General features: G+C 38.5%; 1 protein-coding gene across 2 annotated transcripts in view; it reads right to left on the bottom strand.

Moving 5' to 3' along the window:
* Positions 1-16,192, bottom strand: part of LOC150085662 (actin-binding LIM protein 2-like) — a 579,562-nt gene that overhangs the window by 40,524 nt on the left and 522,846 nt on the right. The gene's annotated exons all lie outside the window — the stretch shown is intronic.

Here is a 16,192-nt window from a genome sequence, read left to right on the forward strand (position 1 = left end):
GATAACCCATTATGGTTCATGCATTCCTTTGTTGTATAAATAAAACAATACCACTTATGACTAAAATGAAATTTCATATAGTGACCTTTAACCCTAATGAAACTTAAATAAGCAACATGTTTTTACAATGGTGTTTTTCCAGAAGTTGGGCAGTAAATACTAAAAAAGTTCAGATTTCTCATTTTTTTTTTTAATGAAGCCCCAAACATGAGAGGAATTAGAACCTAAAGTACTTAGCACCGTGCATGGGTTGGAGGTTGAGAAGATGAAAGAAGATACTTGTTGACATTAGATTTGAACTTCTGTATATTGTAATTTTTCAGGAAATACGTATAAAGGAAAATTGTTTCAGAAAATGGAAGTTGAATGAATAAATGAGGAAAATGAAAAGTCGGTTCTGTGAGTTTGAAGTTGGACAGTAAAAGGATGTTGATCAGTTGCAGCATGTATTTGGACTGCTTTCAAAGAGAGAGCGTAAATTACAGAAGGCAATTCAGAAGAACAGTGCCCATGGAAGTCTATGAGAACTCTGTTAGGGATGGGTAATTAATTATCTTAACTGCCCTCTTTTGGATGGAATCTAGAAGCCTGAGAGAAGTTTTAAGGGCACTGTCCCAGATGTGGAAACAATATTCCATGGTAGGGTGGATTTGCAATTGTACAGAATGATGAACAGTCGTTTGGAAGAAAAGTAATGCTGAGAGCAAAAGAGAAAACCCAGTTTTTTAGATGCTGAGAAAGCAGTATTTGTATTTGTAATGTGCTTATGTAAAGACAGATTAGTAGTCAGAGTAATCCCCAATAGAGAAATATGATCTTGCCCAGAAATCAGAGTGTCATCAAAGATAGGAGCAGAAGAATTCTGAGATATAACACAGGATTGAGTTTCAGAAGAATTGAAATCAACTAAGCTATCTTTCCCTTACTGGAGAATTGGAAGTGGATATTCGAGAAGTTGAAGATACTTGTGCAAGGCAAGGTTTCTCCAACCAGATGGTGGAATGCAATGTGCTATTATCTGCAAAACTATGGATAGGATTTCCGGTCAATGGAACAAGGTCATTAACATACAAGAGGAAAAGATTGAGCGAAAGAAATAAAACTTGGGGGATACCAGCATTAGTGCAGAAGTCAGAAGACAGAGAGCCATCTACCATCACTTGCAATGAGCAGTCAGAGAGAAAACTGGATACCCAATTACAAAGAACAGTTGGCAAACCATAAGCTTGGCATAAAGGTCTTATTTAGAAGACCTTTATGCCAAGATGATCGAAAGCCTTTGAAATGTCAAGAGCAACTGCTTGAGTTTCACCAAACTTTTCCATTTAATTTGGCCATAGATGGATAAGATAGCCTGAATATCACTAGTGATCGAAACTGACAGAATCCATACTGGTGATCATTGATCAGGTGGTAGGTTTCTATATAATTTAAGAGTTGGCACTTAATTGATTTCTTCATTACTTTAGAAAAAGTAGAAGTAAATGCAATGGGATGATAATTGGACGGGAGGAATTTTTCACTGGTTTAAGGAGCTGGATGGTTATGAGCAAATTTCCAAGAAAAGAAAACTCCTTTGGAATAAGAAAGTGAAAAAAGGTGACACAGAAAAGTTGCAAGTTCGGGAGCACATTTTAAGAACAAGTGGAGAAATACCATCAGGACCTGGAGTTTTCTTAGCATCAAGATTGTTCAAAATCCTTCTGATATCCTTTTAACAGAAGACCACAGGAGGCACTGAACGGAGTGTACTGGGAATGGTGGGAGATGGTCTACCAAGATCATCAATACACGAGTTGGAAGAAAAATAGGATGCTAGCAGGTTACTTTTGACTGAAATGACAATAGAACCATCTAGTTTTGACAGAGGTGGGAACAGAGATGGGCAAAAGTTGCGGTCAACGGCTTTGGCAAGAGACCAGAACACTTGACTACCATTTGGACAAGAAGTAAGTTTTTTAATCTTAGTCTGTTCAATATCTAGTGACTGATTAATAACTCTTTACAACTGTTGCAAGCTTTGGTGTAGGTAGAAAATGAACCTGGAGATTTGGATACAAGCCATTTCAATGTGCAACATGAACACTTGAACAGCCTTAGCACATTTATTGGAAAACCGACATTTAGATAAAAGACGAGATTTTAAGGTGGAATGCGGAATAAAAGATTTCACCCTATAAGAATAATTTCACTAACATGATCTGAGCAAATGTTGGCATCAGAAGATTTGACACAGCAATCCAACCAATGAAAAGAAATCTCAAGATCATCCCCTTTTGCATTCTTGTAATGCCAAACAACATGAGGCTGAAAATGGCCATGAGAGAAAGGCTCCATTGGAGAACAGACCATCACAAAGTTGCGATCTGAGGTGCCTAGATGACCACTCATCTCTATTGTGTATGTAGAAGGGTTGTTTGTGGGAAAAAGATCAAGCATATTGGCTGCATGGTTAGGACTGTCTGGTATTCTGGTAAGTAAATGAACAACCTGTGCACGGTCATTATTTCATTATTAATTGCAAAAGCCTCAGCATCTCGACCACCTGGGTCCATATGACCAGAAAACAGAAGCCAGCTGGAGTTGTGAACTTTAAAATCACCAAGGAGAATTACCTCACTGTTAGGAAAGTTGGACTGGAGAAAGTCAAGTTTCAAAGAGAGGAAGTCGGAGGGTTTCAAGTGATTTGTGGAATTAGGAAAATGATGAGGCAACAGATGAATTTTACAGAATGTGGTAGAGAGAGATTTTAAGCCAGAGTAGATTGAAAAGAGGAGATTCCAAATTACTAAGTCTCTGAAAGGGAACATCAGAACAGACATATGCACAAGTACCACCTTTGAAGCAAAAGGAATCATACAGTGAATTTGGACAACTGAGGTGAGCAGACTGGTGGAAATCGTTGAGATTAGAACTGAGACCACGATATGTGTGAAATGAATGAAGTGTTTGGGAGGTTTAGATCCCTTACATATTGCAATATGACTTATCTTTTTGCAATAAGTTTGTTTTATTAGTTTGACAATTCATCGTGTATTCAGAAGTAAGAAATGGTGATGAGGACATGCGGGATGAAGTAATGAAATTTTTGGATATGGCATACACATGTTAAGACTCCCTCCCTCTAGTCACTATCTAGCAGAGTACAGGCAGTGAGACTATACATTAGCTGATCTGGAAGCTACCTAGAAAGTTGCCAATAGATTGGTCCAGTGGACTATCAAGCGGCCCACCTGGGAACACCGTTTTAGAGCTGTACCATCAAAATGTAAGGAAGATTGGATCTCACCATGATGTCCATAATAACTTCAAAAGACATCAATCATATTGTATGATAGAAGAGATGGGGGGGTTGATGGAGCTTTTCTCTGGAGACTAAACATGGGTTCCACCACTTCAAGCCTCCAATAAGCAAAGTGGTCATATTGCACCAGTTGATGTGGGTCACTATCACCTAGTATTGCCTGGTAACACAGGGGTGGCATTCCTCTGTGTGGTGTGGGCGCCACACCTTGACCCCTGCTTACTTTGGTTCTCACCTGGGTGGTCACCTACCTACAGTGTGCTAGGTTTGGCATTTCAGGACTTCCACATGGGGGGGGTTATACTTAGGGTTACTAACAGTTCCACCATCATGAAGGTGTAAGCAGAGGATTTGGGTGTCACAGACCAACCGGACTTTGCCAAAATTGGGTTCACTTGACTTGAGTGTCACCTGAGTATCAGTTCCATCAGCGTTTTAGACTCCCAGGTAGCAAGCATGTGATATCCTCAAGGATCATTTGCCCTTCAAACATAAAGTAAGCACATTTACTCACATTTGTAAATATATTAATATTTTCTGTAGTACTAGATGACAATATTCATCTAGTACAGGGGTTCTTAACCTGTTGGTCGCAACTCAAAAATGAGTCGCCATGCTGTTTATGGATTGTCATGATCCTCTTTAATAAATTGAAATTTCACATGTGATTTTGCACTTGGTGTTGAGGTAGGCTGTGTGAAAATGTGAACAACCCAGTGATGAGTTATATCCACATTATGTTAGATGGAAGATTTGATGTATAGTGGTTTGGCAGTAATCTTGAATGAACAGGAGGCTGTGGGCTTGGCTTTGAGTGAATATGTGAGTTCTCTTCTACCTTCAAGAGTTGCTCTTGCCTTCATTCCCCAATGCCAATTACACCATCTGTCCCACTCATTCCTATTGATTCCTTGCCTAGAATATTCTATGATAAGGCTAGAGGTCCTGTCACATTAGCATTTTAGCATTAGCATTAGTAGAGGCATTTGATGCAAGAAAGCAAGCTTATGCAGCATCAGCCAAAAAAAAAAAAAAAAAAAAAACCCCACTTCCACTTCACCCCTCTGTTCGTTCAAAATACCTGTCCAGCTGAGCCTTAAACTTATTTAGGCTATCAACCTCCACCACAAGGGATGGAAGTCTGTTCCACCAACCAACCACCCGCTGGCTAAAGGCAAATTTCTGCACGTCTATCCTACATCTGTCTTTCCTCAATTTGAATTTATGCCCTCTCAGGTGATTTTTCTGAGCTAGAGGAAGAATCCCATCAGCATTGAGCATGCTTAAACCATTCAAGGCTTTATACACCTCTATCAGATCACCTCGCTGGTGCCTAGTCTCCAGACACTGTAATTTGCAAAACTTAAGCCTTTCTTCGTAAGAGCACCCCTTTGTTCCATTCACTAATCTTGTTGCCCTTCTCTGTACTCGTTCCAGCAGCTCTACATCCTTCTTGAAATGAGGCCTCCAGACCTGTATACAGTACTCTAGGTGTGGCCTGACCATTGCCTTATACAATGGAATAATCACCTCCTTATCCCTGCTGGAAAAATTCCTGTATATCATTGACAATACTCCATGAGCTACTCTTGCAGCCCGTCTGCACTGCTCAGAGAACTTCATATCTGCCTGCACAACCACCCCCAAGTCCCTTTCATTCTCTACCACTGTCAGTGTAGTACCACAGAGTTGATACGTTGCTCTGGGGTTGCTGTTTCCCATGTGCAGTACTTTACATTTGTCAATGTTAAACTTCATTTGCCACCTCTCAGCCCATCTGCTCAACCTTTCCAGATCCTGTTGCAGCAGCATAGTGTCAGTAGTGTCCTTGACAACCCTGCCAACCTTTGTATCGTCTGCAAACTTGGACATTAAGCTTGATATACCATCATCAATATCATTTATAAATGCAGAAAACAATAATGGACCCAACACTGAGCCCTGAGGGACTCCACTAATAACATTAGTCCACGATGAGCAGTGTCCATTGACTACCACTCTCTGTCTTCTTCCCCTCAACCACCCCTTTATCCATAGCAGCAATTTGCCTCCAATGTCACACTGCTCCAATTTGTGTAGCAGTCTTCCATGTGCAACAGTATCAAAAGCCTTTCTAAGATCCAAGTATATAATATCAAAGTTATTCCCTGCATCCAGTTCTTTTGTGACTGCATCATAGTAGAACATTCTTTGATGAGTCCTCTTTGTTGTGTGCACAGTCTGCTGTTGAGTGTTGCGATTTGTGCACCTTTACAATTGTTTCAGAATAAGTATTTTTTAACGTGAATATGTCTTTAAATTCGGTCCGGTATAGAGGGGTCTCTATGAAAACTATAGAGACCAAAAAAATGGCAAGATTTGTCATGCTTATATCTCGTAAACTATAAATGATAATCTAATGATTTAAATTTTGTTCGATAGAGGGTTTATGTCCGTATCTAAATTGGTGGGTAGTGGGGTGTGTAGTGGTGAGGGGTAGTGCTTGTGCATGAACACTGAAAATGGCAACGCTGTGCGGCATTTGGGCAGTGTAACTTAGGATTGCGAAGAGATAGGACGCTGAAATTGGTGGCAGTTTGTACAGAATAACAGGATCTACAATATTATTTAGCAATAATAACTGATAAAATAAAATTTGTAAAGTTATAAGCTGATAAGTGTGCTGAGTTGAAGAAAATTTTCATAATGTCGAAAAAATTGCAAAGTAAATATGAACAGAAATGTAAGAAACATATATCATTGGAAAGAAAAATTCAAAAGTTCAACGTGAGTTCAACTTGAAGTACATTTCTACATCGCCCACTACTCTGGGCAACACTTGTATAGCTTTAACCTTTGTAAGAAACATCAATGTAAATACTATTCCATATGTATCTTACTCATCCTATCATCGGCCTTTGATAAATAAAATTATACTTCACTTATAACCACCAAGACTTGATTCATTTGCATCTTACCCTTCCTCTAATAACACAAAGAGGGATTCACATCTTAAATGATTGCGATTGTGTCCCCGTACACAACCCACCCCAATTTTTTACTGTACTTTGTGAATTATTGCAGCTGCAGATATTTTATAAGCAGAATTTTGTTATATTTTATTAAAATTTTTACTTGTGTGTAACCTCATAATATAGCAAAACATCAGTGCAAATATGATTTTTTGGCTATGGGTTTCACATGTATCACTGAGTGTGTAATAGTTAAGCCACAAGTGCGTGATCTATGGTACTGGAGTTAAGAAATCCCTGAAGTAAAAAAAGCTAAAAAGGCATCTTGAAGATAAATACACCACTGTCACTGGCAAAGACTGAGGAAAGAATAATAAATTAACCAGTGACTTGATATTCCAGCCAAAAGATATATCTGTTCTATGCAATAAGCCACTATGGCTTCTTATCATGTTGCTTGGGTATTGCAAAACTAACTACATACACCTATCAGCTATAGACATGGCACATATGACCTGTGGAGATAACGTTACCAAAAACACTGACCAGGTACTGCTGTCGAATGACACCGTTTACATAAGTGTTTATGACTCTCTTTAGAAAATACAGCTGCGAGTTACAGGCTCTGAAAAAAACGATAAGTGTTTGCTTTTTATTTGCATAATTGTTATTTTATATTGTACTTAATACGTAGTCTTATAGTTTTAATTACGCTGGTTATTTTTATTTTAATTTATATAAACAGTTTTTGTAGATATACGTAATACTTTATAAAACCATTATTCGTTCGAATATTGCAGGCATTGTTTTTTGTATATAGTGATAGGGAATTCAAATTTTTAATTGAGGTAGCTAGGTAGCTATAACGTATAATTATAGAAACAGTAATACGCTTCACTGTTTCTATTAGATAGCGTAGTATTGACATTTAATTAATTTAATTTATTGATTTAAAGTATCATGCCCCAAACTAGAGCAGCAAAGCAATGGGCACAAAGTGGCAGGAGTGCTGTGACTCGGGGGAGAACTGAGGGGGGCAATTCTCCAATGCATCACAGCCTAAAAAAATGTGCAACTTGTGAAATGTTTGCCGAACTATCTGGAACGGAACATGATATTGCCATGGGGGATGTCTTTGTGTGTGTGCGCGATGTAAGGAGTGTAAGGAAATCAGGCGACAACTCAGCGTTGTTATGGACCTATATGAGAGTTTGAAGGACAGGGTGGATGCCCTCGAAAGATCTAAATTGAGGAGCCCATCGGGCTCTCAGCTGCCCACATCAACGCCTGAGCTTGCACTTGGTCATCACGCAACACAGCGGCAACCCCCAAGGCAGAATGCGCTGGTCCCTCAGGAACTAGTAGTTGTTGGTGACTCTATTGTCAGCGAAACGGGGAACATGCTTTGTAAAAAGGATAGGTGGAACAGGACCAGGGTATGTCTGCCAGGGGCAAAGGTTGATGACGTTGTAGAGCGGATATCATCTTTTAAGGGCACAAAAGGTGATATAGTTGTACACGTTGGCACTAATGATATCAAGAGTAGGAGGCCGGCAGAATTGCTTAACAAGTACAGGTCACTGTTGAAAAAAAGCCATGAAATAGGGTTGAATTTGAAAGTGTCTGCAATTCTGCCTAGACACGATAGGAGGGAGTATATGATGAGAGCCCTGTCGATCATTTCGGCCCTGGAAAGATTGTGCAAGGCTCAAGGGATAGAATTTTTTTCAGCCTGGACTGTACTTGTTAACAGGAGAGACTGCTTCTACAGGGATGGGATACACTTAAATAGAAAGGGTGCAAGAATATTTGCCGATGCTATCGAGGCAGTGTTAGGTGGGTCGGAAAACTGATAGCTTGGGGGGATACAAGGACTAATAGTTTAACAGTAGCTGTAGGCAGAGGTGAAGGTGATTCTTGCACACCTTCTATTAGAATAAGTAGCAACCTGGAGCGTGGGGTGTTAGGGGTTTCAGGGACGGGTGGTGGTCATCGTGGAACGGGTGGGTATATGGGATGTGTTAGGGTAACAAAGAATAGGAGTAGGAGCATGTATACAAATGCTAGAAGTATAGTAAATAAATTTGATGAATTTGAAGTGTTGGTCAAGACATCCAAGGCGGATATCGTTGGAATATCAGAGACGTGGTGTCACACTGATATAAGGAATGCCGAACTGGAATTTGGGGAGTACAATGTGTACAGAAAGGATAGGAAGGGAGGAGGTGTTATGCTGTTAATTACGAAAAACATAAAATCAAAAGAAGTGCATCCAGTTGATATAGATGAACAGTGCACTGTTGAGTCAGTTTCGTGTGACATAAGCACTGCGAAAGCAAAAATAAGAGTAGGAGTGTGTTATAGGCCTAATGACTCGAATGAGTACAATGAACAATTGTACAGAGAAGTAGAGTGGGCTAGTAAATCGGAATGTCTTATAATGGGGGATTTCAACTTCCCAGATATTGACTGGAACTTGTGGGTTGGTCACTCACACACTAGTCAGACTTTTGTGGATTTATTGGATGATTGTTTTCTGCAGCAGCATGTTCGAGAGGCAACCAGAGAAAGTAATACTCTTGATCTGGTTATCAGCAGTGATCATTCATGTATTAGGAATTTGCAGATAAAAGAACCACTAGGTGGCAGTGATCACAGTGTACTGACGTGGGATTTACTTAAAGATTTAATTACCATCAGGGGTAAAGGAAAGAGTTTTTGCTTCCATAAAGGCGAGTACAGTGGTCTCCGACAGTTTTTAAATTCTGTACATTGGGATCAACTGACGATGTTACCAACAGTAAATTCTAAGTGGGAAGCATTCAAGGAATTAATCGTGGATGCTACTAAAAGTTTCATACCTATTAAGAAATATTGTTCTAGATTTAGGCCTAAATGGTTGTCAAATGAACTAATGAGACTCCTAACAGAGAAGAAAAATGCATGGGATGCATACAAATTAACACGTGACACAGAAGCCTATGATAGCTACAAGTTGATCTGAAACCAAGTTACAAAGGAGGTTAAGCAGGCGAAGGCAGATTACGAGAAATCCTTGGCAAAAGATGCTAAGAAAAACAGCAAGGATTTCTTTACTTATATAAACTCTAAAAGGAAGGGGATGAATCTTATTGGTCCACTTGACATAGATGGTTCGACTGTTGATGATCCTACTCAGATAGCAAACAAACTGAATGAGTATTTTGCATCTACATTCACACGTGAGGAATTATTAAGGTTTAAAAATGGCAGAAGGTTATCAAATTGTAGCAGGATACTTAATGATTTTGTAATAACTGAGAGCAAAGTGGAAGAGAAATTGTTGAAGTTAAACGTAAGAAAAGCACCTAAGGTGGATGGGATCTATCCAGTTATATTAAAGGAGGCGGCAAAGCAACTATGCAAACCGTTAGTCATAATTATGAGAGCATCCTTGGACTCAGGGGAGGTTCCCACGGACTGGAGAAGAGCAAAAGTATCCCCAATTCACAAAGGGGGGATCGAAGGGTGACACGGGTAATTACAGACCAGTTAGTTTAACTTCTGTTCCGGGTAAAATAATGGAGTCGCTGGTTAAAGATGCATTGCAGGATCATCTAGACAAGACTGCAGCAATAATTCAGACACAGCATGGGTTTGTTAAGGGAATGTCTTGTCTGACAAATTTGATAGGATATTATGATGTGGTTACAAAGGAACTGGATGCAAAAAATAATTTTGATATCATATATTTAGATTTCAGGAAAGCTTTTGACACTGTTGCGCATGGAAGACTATTGTACAAATTGGAGCAGAATGGTATTAAGGGTAAGTTGCTACAATGGATAAAAGGATGGTTAAGTGGGAGAAGACAGAGGGTAGTAATCAATGGGTGCTGCTCTTCTAGGACTAATGTTATTAGTGGAGTCCCACAGGGTTCGGTGTTGGGTCCACTGTTGTTTTGTATATTTATCAATGATATTGATGAAGGTATATCAGGCTTAGTGTCAAAGTTTCCAGATGATACAAAGGTTGGCTGGGTTGTTAATGACAGTAATGGCAGTGTGCTACTGCAACAGGATCTAGATAATTTGGGCAGAAGGGTAATTAAGAAGTGGCAACTGAAGTTTAATAGGGCGCCTCCGTAGCCAGGTGGGAAGGAGCAGCAGTGCGTAGCACATGCTTCTTGATTAGACCGGGGTTCGAGCCCGTCACCACCAAATACGGAGTATGCGGAAAGGTCAAGGAATGACCACCGCATATCCCGGAGCAATATGGCCTTAGTTGCTAATGCTCCTAAAAACCAAATAACAAACAAACAAACTGAAGTTTAACCTTGACAAATGCAAAGTACTGCATATGGGTAGAAGTAACCCCAGAGAAACGTACCAACTGTGTGGTAGTACACTTAAGGTGGTAGAAAATGAAAAAGACCTGGGAGTAATTGTGCAGGCAGATATGAAGTTTTCTGAGCAATGCAGACAGGCTGCCAGGGCACGTCATGGGGTTTTGTCAATGATATATAGGAATTTTGCTAGCAGGAAAAAGGAGGTGATTATCCCTCTGTATAAGGCAATGGTCAGGCCACGCCTTGAATACTGCGTGCAGGTCTGGAGGCCTCATTTTAGGAAGGATGTAGATTTACTTGAGCGTGTACAGAGAAGGGCAACAAGATTGGTGAGGGGAATGAAGGGATCCTCTTTCCAAGAGAGGCTTAAGTTCTGCAAATTGCAGTGGCTGGAGACTAGGCACCTGCGCGGTGATCTGATTGAAGTATATAAGGCCTTGAATGGGTTGAGCACGCTGAATTCTGATGGAATCCTTCCACTTGTTCAGATTATGAACCTAAGGAGGCATAAATTCAAATTAAGAAAGGATAGATGTAGAATAGATGTGTGGAAATTTGCCTTTAGCCAGCGGGTGGTTAATTTCTGGAACAAACTTCCATCTGTCGTTGTGGAAGTTGATAGGTTGAATAAATTTAAGGAGGAACTGGACAGGCATTTGGAGGGAATGGTGTGATTTTTTTTTTTTTTTTTTGGCTGATGCTGCATAAGCTCATATATTTGCTTTCTTGCATCACATGCCACTACTACTACTACTACTACTACTACATATCAAATTGAAAGATGTGGGTACAAGAGTACACGTGAACAGGGGAAGTATTTAAGGCTCTAGCTAATAGAGAAGTTTTTGCTTTTTTATTGACTTAAATTGGCATATTAATTTATTTTTTTAGAGTTGCTTTATATTCCTAGTAACAATATTTTAGTTTAATTTGAATTTAGATAGGGATTTTGTAGGTTATTACTTAGTATCGGTAAGGGTATCAAATCCACGTTGGACAAGTTTTGCAGCTCCCGCAAACGCAAAGTTTTTAATTATATTTAGTCGCTTTATTGACTTAATTGTTAGATTAAATTATTTTCTATAAGTAGCTTATAGACCTAGTCAAGCTGCGTGGTTTATTTTGAATTTAGATAGAGTTATTTGGAAAGTAAATAATACCTCGTGTCCATAGATTAACCGTCCAAAATTTGCCGCCATTGTTATACGATACAACGCGTGCAACGAACTAGATGGCATACAGTTTAACGGAAAACTAGATAGCAAGTATAGTAGTATTAATCGGTAACATTTATTAATCTTATTAAATTTCATTGTCAATTGAATTGTACTTTTTTAACTAAATAAATATATCGACCTTTACAAACAGAACATCATAAATAAATACATATAAGTTGACAGGGGATAAGAAAGTCATATAACGTAACTCGGAGATAATATTCGATACCGAAATACATATATATAGTGTTATAACTGCATTGGGATATAAGTTTAGAGTTATATTTTGTATTGGAATTTTATTGAACTTGAATAGAAATCATTACTCAGACCAGAGCAGCAAACAAAAGGCTCAAACTAATGGAAGTGCTGTGGCTCAGGGGAGAACTGAGGGGGGGCGGTTATCCTCTGAATCACAGTCTATTGAAATACACTGCTTGTTTGATGTTTGTGGAGCAATCAGGAACAGGACATGATATTGCCAAGAGTCTTTGTGTGTGCATAATGTAAGGAGTGTAAGGAAATTAGGTGCCAACTCAGCATTGTTATGGGCTTATATGAGAGCTTGAAGGACAGGGTAGATGCCCTCGAAGGATTTAAATTGATGGGCCCATCAAGCTCTCAGCTGCCCACATCAATGCCAGAGCTTGCACTTGAACATCATGCAACACAGCGGCAACCCCCAAAGCAGAATGCGCTGGTCCCAAAGGAACTAGTTGTTGTAGGTGACTCTATTGTCGGGGAAATGGGGAACATATTGTGCAAAAAGAATATAAGGAACAGGACCCAGGGTATGTCTGCCAGGGGTAAAGGTTGATGACGTATAAGTTTGCTTTCTTGTATCATGTGCCTTTGCTAATGCTAACGATAAATGATATCAAACATTGAGTAACTACTACAGCTATAAAAATAAAGGAGCAGTTTAGGCTTCAGCTGGACAAAACAATTGATATGTGTGATGCACAAATCATAAATTTGTACAACATCCTTTTTAATAGTTTTTTCTATAGGGAGACTCTTGCTTTCAAGAGACTGTTGGAGTTAGATATTGTGATGAAAGTGGTCATTCAGGCTAAATTTAATAAAAGCAAGGTCATGAAACATCAGGATATTTAGACAGATATGCTCAGATGTTGGTTCTGACTGCACACATTTACTCTAAGATTCTGAAAGCAGGTGACTGTTATAAGGGAAACCTACAGTGGCATTACACATTTGGATCAAAATCTTTTTGTCAATAAAACCATCCCCTCGCTCTGAGGTTCTTGAATTCCAAGTGACTACTGAAAACTAGCATATCTTTCAGATATATTTGCTGATATAAGTTGAATAATTATGCAAGGCCTTGAACAAATAGTGATTGGGCTAACAGAGAAGTTAACAGCTTTCAAAGGAAAGCTAAAACTGTGGAAGAAGGAAATAAAAGAAAACAAGATTGCTTCTAGAAGATGAACAAGCTGAATTTTATAAGGTAAAAAAATGTTGTGGAACATTTAGGAGAACTAACTCTTAATTAAACTGCTACACCTTGGAGGGTGTGCAGCCCATTTCACACTGATGTTAAATATTTGGCTGATGACATTTCAAGTATTACTGGCTTTCAGCATCTTATTGAGATCCAAAAAAAAAAAAAAAAAAAAGAAATTCTGAGAAATGAGGTATAAAGTTTTAATACCATTTTCTAAAAATTCTGTGCAATAAGTTTTCTAATGCTTGCCATCATAAAATTAAGTTTCAAAGCCATCTGGTTGCAGTTGGCTTCAAAACTTAAGATGAAACCTTATTAAAATGTATGACCATAGTTTGAAGCGACATCAGAGCTTGTGCAGAGACAAGATTCACATATACTGATAACTGTTTTAATTATATAGTTTTGCTAATATTTGTGCTTCTGTAAACTACTACCAACTAATAAACTAATTACACTGGCTGTCATTAATTTTCTCCCTGAAATAATTTAGACAGATTCTTGTAAGAAATATGTTCAAAAACTCAGATTATGTGCTTAAAAAGTTCTAATCACCCTCAGTTTTCAAGTACAGTCAGTCCTCGTATAGCATGATAGTTGTGTTCCTAGAAACTCTGGTGCAATGCAAAATCGTGCAATATAAACAACAGGCCCTATGGGAAAAATAGGGTTAGGTGTTGACCACCCAAGATTGAACACACATTTGTAACCAAAACATTACCAAACACAATAAATTATCATAATAAAATACGTATTTTATTACGACTATTATGTAATAAAATATTGCTAATGCTTTTGCTTCTATCGTAAGCAGACTTGTTTTTTGTTTGATTTTCTATCGAAACAGATGACAGCCGTTCCATCTCTTCCAATTCTTTGTGTCTTGATCTAATGGATTTTAATTACACTTTGAGTTGTTCCTGCTATGAAAGTTGTTTTTATGCATCTTTCTAATTCTTGGCATTGCCTCATTTAGCATTGGCATTAGCATTAGTAGAGACATATGATGCAAGGAAGCAAGCTTATGCGGCATTAGCCAAAAAAAAAAACACTCCCATTTCACCCCTCCGTTCATTCGAAATACCTGTCCAGCTGAGCCTTAAATTTATTTAGGCTGTCAACTTCCACAACAAGGGATGGAAGTCTGAAGGGATGGAAAAAAAAAAAAACACTCCCATTTCACCCTCCGTTCATTTGAAATACCTGTCCAGCTGAGCCTTAAATTTATTTAGGCTATCAACTTCCACAACAAGGGATGGAAGTCTGTTCCACCAACCAACTACCTGCTGAAAGGGTAGTTTGTTGGTGGAACTTAGACCTGTAGCACGTGCAATATCACATGGTCTTTCATTTTGCTCAAAGCGTTTCACAATTTCATATTTTTTCTTTATTGACAGAGGCAGACTGACTATAAGCCTTACCGGGGAAACCCAGGTGGGCCAGAGGCTGATGTGATTTTGGCCATAAACCATAGTATGAGGCCACTACAAATTTTCCCGGGTAAGAATTTTTGATCCAGTCTGCCTCTATTTATCGATATTGCTTTTCTTTTTCTCTCTGAATCTGCAGTATCTTCACCAGGACGCTTCCTTTTTCACATCTTTTAAGTATTTTACTCATTTTTAGGGAATAAAGCACAATTACAAAATGAGGAGGCACGCTTGATACACATAAACAAAGCGTGTAGCAACTGAATAAACAACACCGTAAAGGCAGAGATACACTATTAACACCTCACATTTTACTAAAGCACATTTCTGGGGGTTACTACCATAAAACAATAAAAACAATTTCCAGTTGCGTTTCTGCTAGTGGAATCTGTTATAAACCGGTAGTAAACTCGATCTAATTGCATTTGCGATAATACCGATAGCTGGAAATGTGTGGGTGTTTACCTTATTATGGTGAAATGTGTTTCCCCTTCACTGATATAAAAAAACATAAATGCATTTTCAGAATCTTCTTTTCATTCCTATCGTGTTGCGTTCAGTTGGGGTGATTCTGCGTTCAACTGCCATTTCTTGTAAACACAAAGGTGAATCGTGCATAAGCGAATTCGGTTCATGTTATATATGATATCATTCCCCTATTTATAAATCGTGTATGATCGAATTCGTGTAGTGTAAACACGTGTTATATGAGGACTGACTGTATTGTAAATTAATGACTGAAAACCAAGACCTGTAGTTGGTTTATTTATCTTTTCCATCTATTTTATCAATTTATTTTTTATTATTTTTTTTTCCTAGAACATTCGGGAGCTTTCAACAACATTAGAGAATGTTCTGGAATGTTGTAGAATACTGTAACATACAGAAGAAAGGTCAGGATATTTCGGGAAGGTTCTAGAAGTTTCAATGGAGTTCTCTAGAAACATAGTGAGCATTCTAGAAACTTCTCTACCAGTGTATATACCAGTCAGTTCCACACTAAGCAAGCATTTTCATATTTCAAAAAGTGTATGTGTTTCAGAGAGTGAGTAGTAAACAAAGTGAACAAGTATTTTAGTGAATTAGTGTTTGTAAACGAGTGTTGTGTGCATAAGCATAAATCATGACCTGTTTAAATTAGAAATAAAAATCTTCAATTTCTTAATTGTGTTCTTATGTGCACATACCTCAATTGTACATGAAATATGTTGTATTCTTGCTGAAATAAGCCTGATAGCTTTTGCTACATTTGCAGAGAAGTGGTATTAAAATCACAGTGGAGGCCACTTTTGCAACTTGTGAGAAATGCCTATGAACTCTATTTTGGATGTAAGGTCAGAGATCAAGATAAAGTATGAGCTCCAAAGATTTCCTGTAGCTCATGTTGAAGGACTTTAACAGGCTGGCTTAGAAGTAGTCATAAATTGATGCCTTTTGCTGTTCCGGTGATATGGCAGGAACCTTGAGACCACATAATCAATTGTTACTTTTTCAT

This window comes from Mastigoproctus giganteus, chromosome 5 (genome assembly GCF_048544385.1).
Source record: "Mastigoproctus giganteus isolate SK-2022 chromosome 5, ASM4854438v1, whole genome shotgun sequence".
Lineage (NCBI taxonomy): Eukaryota > Metazoa > Arthropoda > Arachnida > Uropygi > Thelyphonidae > Mastigoproctus > Mastigoproctus giganteus.